The sequence below is a fragment of the Salvelinus sp. IW2-2015 genome, linkage group LG15 (assembly GCF_002910315.2).
Source record: "Salvelinus sp. IW2-2015 linkage group LG15, ASM291031v2, whole genome shotgun sequence".
NCBI classification, from domain to species: domain Eukaryota; kingdom Metazoa; phylum Chordata; class Actinopteri; order Salmoniformes; family Salmonidae; genus Salvelinus; species Salvelinus sp. IW2-2015.
Genome location: NC_036855.1, coordinates 54,304,882 through 54,319,079, shown reverse-complemented (window position 1 = coordinate 54,319,079; position 14,198 = coordinate 54,304,882). Strand labels below are relative to the sequence as shown.

Genomic DNA, 14,198 nt, shown 5'->3' with positions numbered 1-14,198 from the left:
CTCAGAGGTAGGGAGGCGAGCAGGCCAGAGGTGGATGAACGCAGTGCCCTTGTTTGGGTGTAGGGCCTGATCAGAGCCTGAAGGTACGGAGGTGCCGTTCCCCTCACAGCTCCGTAGGCAAGCTGTGAGGGGTATAGGAGTCTATAGTGTTTCTCCTGTTGGAACACTTTTACAACCAAGTCTGCCGGATTGTAAATGAACAAAATATGTTGTTTGGGTGACTAAACTACATCAAATTGATTTTTAAAGCCCTTCTTACATCAGCTGATGTCACAAAGTGCTGTACAGAAACCCAGCCTAAAACCCCAAACAGCAAGCAATGCATGTGTAGAAGCACAGTGGCTAGGAAAAACTCCCTAGAAAGTCCAGAACCTAGGAAGTCCTCWTCTGGCTGTACATAACTTGTGTAATGGGTGAATAGAGTCTGCAGACACATGACGCATACAGCAGCAGAACAACGTGTAGTGTTTTTACAAGAGTAGGTAACACTGAAAGCTTCAGTCTACGTTATTGACAAGCTATTTGCAAGTTAAACAGACAAACCATGGCATTTTTCACCCATTCCGAAGTCCCCACATCATGCATTGAGGTAAAAGCTTGCCTTGCATTCGCTATAAAGTAGTGGGTGTTGGTCACAAGTGTTGCCCCCTTTCGCAGCAATTTTTTTATTTGCATGTTCTGCAGACAGGGTTACCATCTTCGATTAAGTTCCCCTGAAAATCAAAATACGACCACACTTCAGATTTGGTCCTCTTAGAATGCTGAAAAATCTCCCGAGGGATGTCACTGCCTTCCGTCATGTTTTCACACACAACAAAACCCACGTTGCATGCTGCGCCTGCATCAGACAATGCTAACTTTYGTTGATGCTGGACAGTATTTACAGTGAGTTTTTCAAACCGTGGTAATCAAACACGGTTTTAATGATAGTAAAAATTATCGTCTGGATTTTTACCGTGGTTCATCGTGAAGCCGGTAACCCTTTCATCTAGAGGTCGACCGATTAATCGGAATGGCTGATTTAATTAGGGCATATTTCAAGTTTTCATAACAATCGGAAATCGGTATTTCGATTTGGCCGATTTGTATATATATATTTTTTTACACCTTTATTTAACTAGGCAAGTCAGTTAAGAACACATTCTTGTTTTCAATGACGGCCTAGGAACGGTGGGTTAACTGCCTTGTTCAGGGGCAGAACGACAGGTTAACTAGTACAACGCTCTAACCACCTGATTACATTGCCCTCCACGAGAAGCCTGCCTGTTACGCAAATGCAGTAAGAAGCCAAGGTAAGTTGCTAGCTAGCATTAAACTTATCTTATAAAAAACAATCAATCAATCATAATCACTAGTTAACTACACATGGTTAATGATATTACTAGTTTATTTAGTGTGTCCTGCGTTGCATATAATCGATGCTCGTTGCTCCAACATGTACCTAACCATAAACATCAATGCCTTTCTTAAAATCAATACACAAGTATATATTTTTAAACCTGCATATTTAGTTAATATTGTCTGATAACATGAATTTCTTTGTGTCACTTCTCTTGCAACAGAGTCAGGGTATATGCAGCAGTTTGGGCCGCCTGGCTCGTTGCGAACTGTGTGAAGACTTTCTTCCTAACAAAGACAGCCAACTTCGCCAAACGGGGGATGATTTAACAAAAGCACATTTGCGAAAAAAGCACAATCGTTGCACGACTGTACCTAACCATAAACATCAATGCCTTTCTTAAAATCAATACACAGAAGTATATATTTTTAAACCTGCATATTTAGCTCAAAGAAATCCAGTTTAGCAGGCAATATTAACCAGGTGAAATTGTGTCACTTCTCTTGCGTTCATTGCACGCAGAGTCAGGGTATATGCAACACTGGGCCGCTTGGCTCGTTGCGAACTAATTTGCCAGAATTTTACGTAATTTTGACATAACATTGAAGGTTGTGCAATGTAACAGTAATATTTAGATTTATGGCTCCCACCCGTTAGATAAAATACGGAACGGTTCCGTATTTCACTGAAAGAATAAATGTTTTGTTTTCGAGATGATCGTTTCTGGATTCGACCATATTAATGACCAAAGGCTCGTATTTCTGTGTGTTATTATGTTATAATTAAGTCTATGATTTGATAGAGCAGTCTGACTGAACGATGGTAGGCACCAGCAGGCTCGTAAGCATTCATTCAAACAGCAATTTGGTGTGTTTTGCCAGCAGCTCTTCGCAATGCTTCAAGCATTGCGCTGTTTATGACTTCAAGCCTATCAACTCCCGAGATTAGGCTGGTGTAACCGATGTGAAATGGCTAGCTAGTTAGCGGGGTGCGCGCTAACAGCGTTTTAAAACGTCACTCGCTCTGAGACTTGGAGTAGTTGTTCCCCTTGCTCTGCAGGGGTAACGCTGCTTCGAGGGTGGCTGTTGTCGATGTGTTCCTYGTTCGAGCCCAGGTAGGAGCGAGGAGAGGGACGTAAGCTATACTGTTACACTGGCAATACTAAAGTGCCTATAAGAACATCCAATAGTCAAAGGTATATGAAATACAAATGGTATTGAGAGAAATAGTCCTATAATTCCTATAATAACTACAACCTAAATCTTCTTACCTGGGAAAATTGAAGACTCATATTAAAAGGAACCACATGCTTTCATATGTTCTCATGTTCTGAGCAAGGAACTTAAACTTTAGCATTCTTACATGGCACGTATTGCACTTTTACTTTCTTCTTCAACACTTTGTTTTTGCATTATTTAAACCAAATTGAACATGTTTCATTATTTATTTGAGGCTAAATTGATTTTATTGATGTATTATATTAAGTTAAAATAAGTGTTCATTCAGTATTGTTGTAATTGTCATTATTACAAACACATTTTAAAAATCGGCCGATTAATCGGTATCGGCTTTTTTTTTGGGTCCTCCAATAATCGGTATCGGCGTTGAAAAATCATAATCGGTAGACCTCTACTTTCATCCCTAACCCCTGCACATTGACTCGGGACCGGTACCCTGTAAGTTATATAGCCTCGTTATTGATATTTTATTGTGTTACTTTCTATAATTTTTTACATTRGTTTATTTGGTCAATATTTTCTTAACTCTTCTTGAACTGCACTGTTGGTTAAGGGCTTGTAAGTAAGCATTTCACGGTAAGGTCTACCCTTGTTGTATTCGGCGCATGTGACAAAGTTTGATTTGACAGATGAGACAGAACCGACATCACCCGTCACATTAGAGCGGCAGAAAAAAAATATATGGACTAGTTCTTATGTGATACTAAATAACAGAAGGGTGTGTTCAAATTTTGTGGTGTGACAGACCGATAATACACTGGAGCAACTGGTTCTGCTTCTGTGCTGTGAAATCTCTTGTCTGAACTGTCTCAAACCTTTTTCTTCTTAGGTTTTTCTACAAACACATCTGGAGACAGTGGGACGACGAGGACGAGGATGATGACTTTGACTACTTTGTCAGATGTGTGGAGCCCCGCCTCAGGCTGTACGTGTAGAAGGGTGAAAGTGGGAGGGGAATGGGAAGATTAGTCAGTGTGTGTGTGTGGGCTAGATTGGCACATTCTCATTTAGGCTGTATTGGTTCAGATCTGCCAATGACACGGCTAGCTTGAACCCATTATTTTAATGCCGCTATCAGAATGGCCATATGGCATAGGAACCTGTAGAGCATTGTAAATGAGTGCAGTTCAGGAACACTTGAGCAAGCTCCGTGTCTAATGGTTAGAGCTGGATATGTTCAATGCTGTTAGTGAGAGGGTGCAGATTATTCCTTGGCCACTAGATGGCAGTATGTACCTGGGGATTGTGAGCATACTGTGGCGTCTCCTATTTTTTTTTTTATGGGTGGAGAAGAGGGTTAAGATATCTTATTGGCTTCAGCAGAAATCCACAAGCTTGTTAATGTTAGACCCATCAGCTCCTAGTTTATACCAAGGACACTGTTGCCGATTTGCTTTTAATAGACAAAGAATGTCTTTAAACCATTCATGACCGGCTCCTTAGATAGAAGGGAGGGTCTCGATTCTTTCTCCAAATAATGGTTAAGAACATTTTCAAATGCCAGACAAACAAACAATGTTGTGCTCTGACCATCTCCTCTAGAGTTATCCCACCTTAACCTCTCGTTGCCCTCCAATGTGGCTGAACAGTTTGTTCCCAGAAGTTATCATAATGCGATTGTGTTTTAAGGAAAACAAAATCAGTATTTCTCCCTCTGTGGCTGTCAACCCTGTAGGTTTTATGATATTCTGGAGGATCGGGTGCCTGCTGGACTTGTGGCAGAGTATTACTCTCTTTTGGCACGCTGCTCTCAGAAGTTCCAGGAGTTTTCTAGCCTGCGGAACGGCATCAGCAGCGACTCGGAGTCGGAGCTGGACAACGTGTCCATGGTGGAGGGCCTAAGGATGTACGAGCAGATGGAGGCTCTGAAGCGCAAACTCCGGATCATTGAGAACCCGCTGCTCAGGTAGCTGGCCAAGGGGACACGYGGTGGGAAGACTGAGAGGAGCTATCAGTGCCTCTGCAGAGTGTGTGAGGGAGTAGTTGTGACTGATGGAGTTGGTCTCCTAACAGAGGGAAAAATAGGAAGACTGAGTAAAGGCTATTGGATTCACCTCTGTCCCTGAGCTAGCATGTTTGACCTATACTGCCCCAGTTGAGAGAGAAACCTCTCACAGAATGACAGTACACTACAGTCCAGTTCAATGRATCATATTCTGGTTAGAATACAAAAGAGGGACAGCAATTTAATTTATAGTTACTACTAACGCACACTTGGTGGCACCTTAATTGGGGAGAACGGGCTCGTGGTAATGGCTGGAGCGGAGTCAGTGGAATGGTATCAAACACATGGGTTTRCCAGGTGTTTGATGCCATTTAATTTGCTCCGTTCCGGCAATTATTCTCCCTTCAGCAGCCTCCCCTGGCCTATACTTTGAGACGCTATTGGAAAGTGMAGATGCAACCATTCTGCGTTGTCCAATGCTGTACCATTGTGTTCTTCTACATAAATGTATTCTCTCCTGACACTGCAGGTATGTGCTGGGATACAAGGTGAACTCAGGGCAGCAGTCGTGCAGGGCCAAGGGGCCTCGTGTCTCAGGTGGCCGGATGGTCCATGTCGTGTCTGTCTCCACTACAGTCAGCCAGCTGCAGAGCCTGATGGCAGACAAGCTAGGGCCCAAATTCTCAGGGGAAGAGTTTGAAGTACAAGTATGGCAAACAAATAAAATCGTTTATTTTTTCATTTTATTTTTTACATCCATGACATTTGTCCATTCTTAGGCATATTGTATTTTGTCAAATGTAAGTTTGCCCTGGTTTCCATTTCAAATGGCCTGTTTAATGAGATGACCAGAGATGAAACCCAATGGTTAAGTTCTCTAACTATGTCACACTTGTGTATTGGTCTAATGCGCTGGGATTTGCTAAGGTGTGTGGGCTTTTTTTAATTTGACCTCCCTAGTTCCTGTACACTGGCATTCCACCAGGATTTGTAGAAGCTGTGTCTGTTTGCCTGAATGCCTCGCCTCTAGTATCTTTGTATACCACTGAGACGTTAGAAGCAGAAAACATGTGTTTTTGTGTCTTTGTTTAGTCGTGAGCGCAGATCTGTGTTGTATAGACCGACTGTGTACTGAAACTGCTCTGTGTTTAAATATTAGTTTCACAGTGAGCCCCTGCTGGCTGTGAGTGCCTGCTACGAGGGAGACGTGGTCATCATCCTTCCAGGACACTACAATGTCACCAGCTCCATTASTATCCCAGACTCCATAACAGTGGAAGGTAATGTTTCACATTTCTGCAAMKAGCCTTTATAATGGCAGGATGCACTACTGCTGTATGTATGTACAGGTAACTGCCAGAGTAATGGAGAAACAACTCAATGAGGGCTACAGAGTATATTGAAAGCAGGTGCTTCCACACAGGCGTGGTTCCTGACTTAAAACGATGTAAACCATTTGCCATGGCCGTCTGTCACCAGATCTCAACCCAATTGAACACGTATGGGAGATTCCACCCCCATCAACAAAACACCAAATTATGGAATTTCTTGTGGAAGAATGTTGCATCCCTCCAATAAATTCTACAAGTGTCTGGAACTCTATGACAAGGTGCATTGAAGCTGTTCCGGCTCGTGGTGGCCCAACACCCTATTGAGACACTTTGTTGTTTCCTTTATTTTGTCAGTTACCTGTATGTATCAGTGGAGGCTGCTGAGGGGAGGACCGCTCATAACAATGTCTGGAATGGAATGGTATCAAACACGTGTTTGATACCATTCCATTCTATCCATTTCCAGCCATTATTATGAGGCGTCCTCCCCTCCGCAGCCTGCACTGTTATGTATTTGTTATTTTATGTATCCTTTGTTGCTATTAGCCAGCCAGGGATGCCTCTTGCTCGATTCAGGTAATGAGGAGTAGAATCTGGAGGCTTGGTATTGCGAAAATCCAGATTCCASTATCTGAATCCAGCAAGAGGCCTCTGCTGATTTTCTGTTTTCCATTTATTGAAGTCTGATGTTCAGTCATTGCAAAAATGTCCCTCTGTTTTTTTTGTTATGTGAGGGAGTTGTTCAACACATTTTGCAGGTTGTCTGAATCCTTCCATCCCTTTCTGTCACTAAAGAATCTGTTGCTATATCTGTGACTAATGTGCTGCGAAGTACTGTTATGGCCTTGGAAGTTATTTTCATATTGAACACTTGTGTAAGTGTTTCAGATGAAATCAAGTGTTCWCCTGCAGTTTATACTTTTATGGTACTGGCTGTACTATGTGGTGTGTTAATGCCTGTCGAAGGTAAAACAACCACTCAATCTACAGCACATGGAGTGAAATGAACGTATTGCAGAGAGGATGTGAGATGTACAGAGGCAGCCCTCGGGAATAAAATAGAGCTTGCTGGCGCAGTAAGCATTTAAACAGGGATGATATTAATGCATAGAGAAGGCTAGCGCGGGCGAGGAGAGGTCAGAGCAGAGGCGCCGTGTCAGTCTCTTTATGCAAATGGAGGGCCTGCCGAGTTGGATAGAGGGAGGGGAGATTGGAGGGGCTGTTTACATGCGTCTCTTTCTATGTGCGTGCCCTCCTGTGGTGCTAGGAAACCCCTGAAAGCTGAGATAAAGAGGGTGTGGAAATAAGATGCAGCGCTGCCTGGCACTGRACCACGACAGGAAAAGAGCAACTCAATTAGACCACTGCCGGATTACCATAATAGAATTCTCCCTCCCACCAAAGAGCCTTTGATATTTAGAGGAGCAGGGCACACACAGGCGTTTATTGCTTTTTGGATATTGCTGTATCAAAGACAGAGGGGGAAAAATGCATATGATCTATCTTCATAATAAGTAGTYCGAGATTTTCCAAAAAGCGTGTTCCTGAGAAGACATTAGAATTCATTAGTGAGGAGGTTCAGTCAGTCAGCACTTGTTAAGAACAGACTGCATTCGTGATCTGCAATCCGTTTTAGTGTTTAAATTTGTTTAATTCTCTAAGTAGCAGCACATTTTTGCCAGTCATGAAGCCCACTGGGAATAGGGTTTTCCTCTCCTGGATGTGTGCATGGGCCTATGACTTTACCAATCGATATTCAGCCTTTGGCCTTTCCAATGGCAGCGTGTGGAACCTAGCCAGTGCTGTAGAATTGTTGGCCACATTGTGGAACACCTGTCTCCAGGCCATCTGTCAAGGAACAGAGAATAATGAACCCTAGRCGTCAGAACACTGTCCATCACATTCTGCCTGCCTGGAATTGTGCTGAATCGCTACTTGTCATGTACACCACTGCGAGGTTGGAAGGCGTGTTCGGACCCAACACTGTGGCCATTGAGCCATGACCCAGTTGTCCCAGCTGTCAGCATGCAAAGATGGAGCAAATGCAATTTAATCTAAATMTATTCTTTCTATGTACAGTTGGTGAGGGGGGGGGGGGAATCAATACAGTAATAGAGTATTGCGCTATTGTTTTTACAGAGTTCCTATCGATACTGTGACTCCAAGTTTAGATTATTGCTAGGTAGTTAATGTTAGCTAGCGCTAGTCGGCTGTACCTACGCCAAAACCTAATGGCTCATCATTCTATTGCTTGTTCGCCATCTCTTTAAATGTTGAGCCAACATGTTTTCAGCACTTAACTCCATGACCGATCAAAATGCCCTTTTCATGGCTCTCTTGTCCCTCTGCCGCAGACATACACWACCGGTCAAAAGTTTTAGAACACCTACTCATTGCAAGGGTTTTTCATAATTTTTTTCTATTTTCTACATTGTAGAATAATAATGAAGACATCAAACCTATGAAATAATACATATGGAATTATGTAGTAACCAAAAAAGTGTTAAACAAATCAAAATATATTTGAGATTCTTCAAATAGCCACCCTTTGCCTTGATGACAGCTCTGCACACTCTTGGCATACTCTCAACCAGCTTCATGAGGAATGCTTTTCCAACAGTCTTGAAGGAGTTCCCATATATATTGAGCACTTGTTTGKTGCWTTTCCTTCACTCTGCGGTCCAACTCATCTCAAACCATCTCAATTTGGTTGAGGTTGGGTGATTGTGCAGGCCAGGTCATCTGATGCAGCACTCCATCACTCCCCATTGGTCAAATGCCCTTACACAGCCTGGAGGTGTGTTTTGGGTCATTCTCCTGTTGAACACAATGATAGTCCCACTAAGCGAAACCAAATACTCAGGCCACAAATTTAATGAAACAATATACCACATTACTTCTTACTAGTATGAATTTGTTTTAGAAAACTACAAAGCATGCTCTCCTGTGTGTGGGGTGGTGGGGGGGGTGAGAGCTGAGTGGCTGGTAGATTTTTAAATCTACCTGCTCTGGTGGCTGGTGGACCAAAAAAACATTTTACGCCCTGATTTAGGCTAATAAATCTTCTTTCTTTTCAGGGTTCGGCCTACCTGATGAGGTGGTGATTGAGAAGAAGAACAAAGGGGCTCGTTTGTGGAGTCAACAGGAGCCGAGTGAAGGTCTCCAATGTCAAGTTCATCCACACGACGCTATCGAAGGCATCCTCTGTGAGTCCTCCTCCCAATGTGATGCTGCCTCTACATCTACCCTGCCCCCCAACACTACCCATTGTCCTGCGTTAGTAATTCTGCCTAAGCTGCTGGCACTGTTAACATCTGGCAACAGCCATATATCAATGACTTTCCAGGAGGAGAATGGGGTTATGGTCATACACCATTTGGAATACTAGGATCTAGCTGGCCTCTTTATTTACCTCCTAGTGTCAATCTTCATCTTATTTCCCTCTTGTCTCCAGGTGTACGTCAGGGTAAGCTGGAGATGGAGAACTGTGTCCTTCAGTGCGAGACGACAGGTGTCATTGTGCGGACGTCGCGCCACCTGACCATGAACATGTGTGACCTCTACGGCTCTAAGGTGAGAGGTCATTGACGCTCATCACTCTTTCATGGTGGCTTTGTTTTTTTTATTAGTACAAATCTAGCTCTCGTGTTAATCATTGTGTGTGTCTGAGGCCGGCAGTAGCCTAGCTGTGTGTCTACATGCTGATAACTGTTGTGCTATAGGGGCTGGTGTGGAGATCTACCCTGGCAGTTTCTGCAGTATGGTGGGATGGCATACATCACTGCAAAGAAGGGATCCTGATCAAGGTGAGAGATTTGAAGTTCAATCAAATCAAGTTTATTTTATATAGCCCTTCGTACATCAGCTAATATCTCGAAGTGCTGTACAGAAACCCAGCCTAAAACCCCAAACAGCAAGCAATGCAGGTGTAGAAGCACGGTGGCTGGAAAAACTCCCTAGAAAGGCCAAAACCTAGGAAGAAACCTAGAGAGGAACCAGGCTATGAGGGGTGGCCAGTCTCTTCTGGCGTGGCCGGGTGGAGATTATAACAGAACTATGCCAAGATGTTCATAAGTGACAAGCATGGTCAATAATAATCATGATAATTTTCAGTTGGCTTTTCATGCCGATCATTAAGAGTTGAAAATAGCAGGTCTGGACAGGTGGCGGTTCCATAACCGCAGGCAGAACCAGTTGAAACTGGAATAGCAGCAAGGCCAGGTGGACTGGGGACAGCAAGGAGTCATATGCCGGTTTGCCGTGACGTATGGTCCTAGGGCTCAGGTTCTCCGAGAGAGAGAAGAAAGAGAGAAGAGAGAATTTGAGAGGCATACTTAATTCACACAGGACACTGGATAAGATAGGAGAAGTACTCCAGGTATAACCAACTGACCCTAGCCCGACAATAAACTACTGCAGCATAAATACTGGAGGCTGAGACAGGAGGGGTCAGGAGACACTGTGCCCCATCAGAAGAAACCCCGGACAGGGCAAACAGGAAGGATATAACCCCACCCACTTTGCAAAGCCAAGCCCACCACACCACTAGAGGGATATCTTCAACCACCAACTTACAATCCTGAGAAGGCCGAGTATAGCCCACAAAGATCTCCACACAGCACAAACCAAGGGGGGCGCAACCCGACAGGAGATCACGTCAGTAACTCACCCACTCAAGTGACGCACCCTCCCAGGGACGGCATGAAAGAGCACCAGTAAGCCAGTGACTCAGCCCTGTAATAGGGTTAGAGGCAGAGAATCCCAGTGGAGAGAGGGGAACCGGCCAGGCAGAGACAGCAAGGGCGGTTCGTTGCTCCAGAGCCTTTCCGTTCACCTTCACACTCCTGGGCCAGACTACACTCAATCATATGACCTACTGAAGAGATAAGTCTTCAGTAAAGACTTAAAGGTTGGACCGAGTCTGCGTCTCTCACATGGGTAGGCAGACCGTTCCATAAAAATGGAGATCTATAGGAGAAAGCCCTGCCTCCCGCTGTTTGCTTAGAAATTCTAGGGACAATTAGGAGGCCTGCGGTCTTGTGACCGTAGCGTTACGGCAGGACATACCTATACGACCAGTTCTACTGGTTCTACAGTTTCTACTGGTCATTTACCAATCTGTATATTACTGCTCCAGCCCTAGCACATCCAACCTCCATCTCTTCCTAGGTTCAGTTCAATTCTAAGCCTGTGGCATTATCTTCCCTCAACCAAATTGAATTTAGTGGAGAAAGATGTTAAAATGCGCACACACCACACACCCACAAAAACAAATTGGCTTATTTCCCTTGTTACCTTCAGACGAGTTCTGGGTCTTATCTCATTCCCCGAGGCTAGAACGGTAGTGTGTTTTTTATCGCTCCCTCACACAGAGCTTTCCTTCCTGTTGTCTCTCTGCTCGGTGTGTTGGACTTGGCCAGGACAACTTAAGCAGGAAGACCGACGTGATGACTCTGTTTATGCCTGTCTTTCCCCCACTCTCTGTTGCTCATCTGTCAATTTCCCGCATCCTTCAACCCCCCCCGCTAGGACTTTGCTGATGAGCTGGACACCATGCCTAAGATCACCATGGTGAACAATGTGATCCACAACAACGAGGGATACGGAGTGATCCTGGTCAAACCTAGTGATGCTGTACCGGGCGAGGCTGCACAGAAAGACACCCCTACAGGTATGAACTAGTTCCAAAGCCTGGGGGAGTTTTCCTCAGGATTATGATATATAAAAAATATTTTTAAAAGGGTGGCGTAAAACAGAGTCTAGATGGGAACTAGTGATGCATTGACACTTATCAAATCTATCACATATTTTGCGTCGGTGGCGTTCCAAATCACTCTAATGCCTCTGAGGGGAAATGTAATTTCTACTTAGAGAAGATTTTGTTTGAGTGTTGAATACCAGCGCTCCCATTCAAGCACATAATCCAATACTGAAGTTCCAATAGACTTCCATAGGTAGAATCAACAAGACAGGATTGTCACACGAGACTAGGTACTAACCAAGTCTTACTCAGTATTTCCCACATCAATGGGTTTACTGTCTCTGGAAGGCTGAGTTGGTTTCACTGGGAAGTTTGTGAGAAAATGTGCTTGACCTTCAGTCTAGGGCAGCTACAGAATAAAAGGTGCAGCTGAAGGTGGCATGGCTTAAAATACGTCTGGAGTGCTCTCTTCATCTCCCTCACTCTCCGATGTCCTCTAATGGAATGTCCCTTATTGTTTAACCCCAGTACACAGGAATAAATACCTCTACCCCAGACAGGAGAATGAGCGAAAGTGGCAGAAATTTGACCTTAAAAAAACWAAATAAACAAAGCTATCTCTTCTCTTCAGATTACCCTTTAAAAATGTKATCTACAACATTCATGAATTTTGCGGAGACACTACTAAGCCAACAACTGGGTAGTAATTGTCATTTGCGTTGTTATTGAAAAGATGATGTCCATTATGGTCCTTTGTTATTTCCCATCCGGAATTTGCAAAAAAAGCTGTTAATAAAACATTTCTCAACACTCCATTCCCCACTTTAAACGTCGAAAAGAGGCTGCTCGCATTTGGATTTGAAAAGGTAAGAGCAAGGCAATTATCTACCATTGATCCCAAAGGGCAGTCTTTGTTAGAATACACTGTCAGTCTGATTTAAACAGAATATAGTAATATTTCACAGGAAGACGGTGTGGTGTTTTCATACATGACACATCCGAATGTCATGATGGAGAAGGAAGTGGAAGTGGTGGTATTAGYTCTGAATGTCACAGCGAGGTGTTAACACGCCTGTCATGAACGGYTTCACGTTATTTTCCAGATGAGCAACTGGATATAGAAGAAGGGAACGAGGACATGAAGGGTGAGGGGAAGATGCAGGTGGATGTGGACGTGCAGCTCATCGTGGTGGACGACCACTCTGTGAAGGAACCAGTCTCCTATTCGTCTTARGCCGTTCCTCCGGAGTTCACGGAGGGCAATGATGCCATCAAGAGGGAGCTGGTGGCCACGTCAGCCAAGAAGCAGCGACGCCAGAAGAGCATGCTGAAGGAGCTGGGAGTGACCCAGGCAGATGACAACCTGCTCTCCCAGGAGATSTTTGTCTCCATACAGGACAACCAGTTCAGGAGAAACGGCATGGGCAGCTTCGGCACCTTCTTGTACTGAGACTAACTGACCCGTCCTCCTGTTCTGTATTCCGTACATGCACAATCACACTTTTACTTTATTTATTCCAACCTCTTTGCTAAATTCTGCTGCACTGACTAGTGAGTGGGTATGTGTATTTTTAAATGCTTTTTAACATGGCTTTTTAATACGATTCTCATTTTAGTATACTGATATCGTGCAGACCTGAGTCTAGTAAACGCAATTATTTTCACTATGACTAATGACGAGATTCAAATGTCCTTCAAATGTTTTTTCACTTTTTTGGCTGGGTATTGTATGATTTCTTGAAATGGATATTGGTAAGATGACACTGTTTGAAATGATTTTGTTGTTGGGGAAATCATGTTGCCTTATTTTGAGTTAGTATCTCACCCTRGCCTGTAGTTCTGGTCATTTGTTTATCAAATGTTGCTGAAAACACTCTGTAAACATTCTAAATCATGAGCCAGTTAAAATGAGTATTTATGTACATTTGGATCTATTTGTGTTTTACAACTGGACACAGGTCATATGAGAGGGGGGAAATCTGGAAGGGTGCTTATTGGTTTTCTGGGCTTAAGGCTTCACCTTTTATAAGATGCTCACAATTGTTTAATTCCAGTTGATTAATTTTCTGGGGATTAAAGGGCTGGTAAAACCTCATTACACCACAGACAGTTTGATTAATTACCTAATCCAGCATGCCCCTGTGAAATACAACACATTGTACTGCCTCTTATGAGGTGTCCCAGGCTGACCTCAATAGACRAATTTATTCCACAAATTCAAAACTGAATTAAATGGTGCCGGTAATCATTATTTCAGTGAAAGCATCTGCCCAATGATGTTTTTTTAAATMTATCTGGTGATGAGTACAGACTGACAAAAGTCCATATTTAGGTCAGCATTTGACTGGGASAATGGACTAATTGGATGTGAAATGGTTTTGTTAAATTGAATGTTTTTACATACACATTTAATGGACCCACTAACAACCTAGGGATCGATCATTTCATAGTGTTTTGTGTATGGGGGTGAAAAAGCTTTAAGGGAATGTGTCGTGTCAAGGCGTTACTTTCCCCCCTCTGCTTATTCCCGGTAGGACTTGTTGCTAGTGAATGACTTGACCCTATCATAGCATATTTGTAATTTCTGCATTAAGCGAAAGTTCCCTGGTTCAAATACCCGAGCCGACAAGGGGAACAWTCTGTC

At 43.5% G+C, this 14,198-nt stretch overlaps 1 pseudogene; it reads left to right on the top strand.

Annotated features, from left to right (window-relative positions):
* The window catches only part of LOC111974659 (SHC SH2 domain-binding protein 1-like), a 21,883-nt pseudogene extending 8,234 nt beyond the window's left edge, over positions 1 to 13,649 (top strand).
* The last annotated feature ends 549 nt before the right edge of the window (positions 13,650 to 14,198 follow it).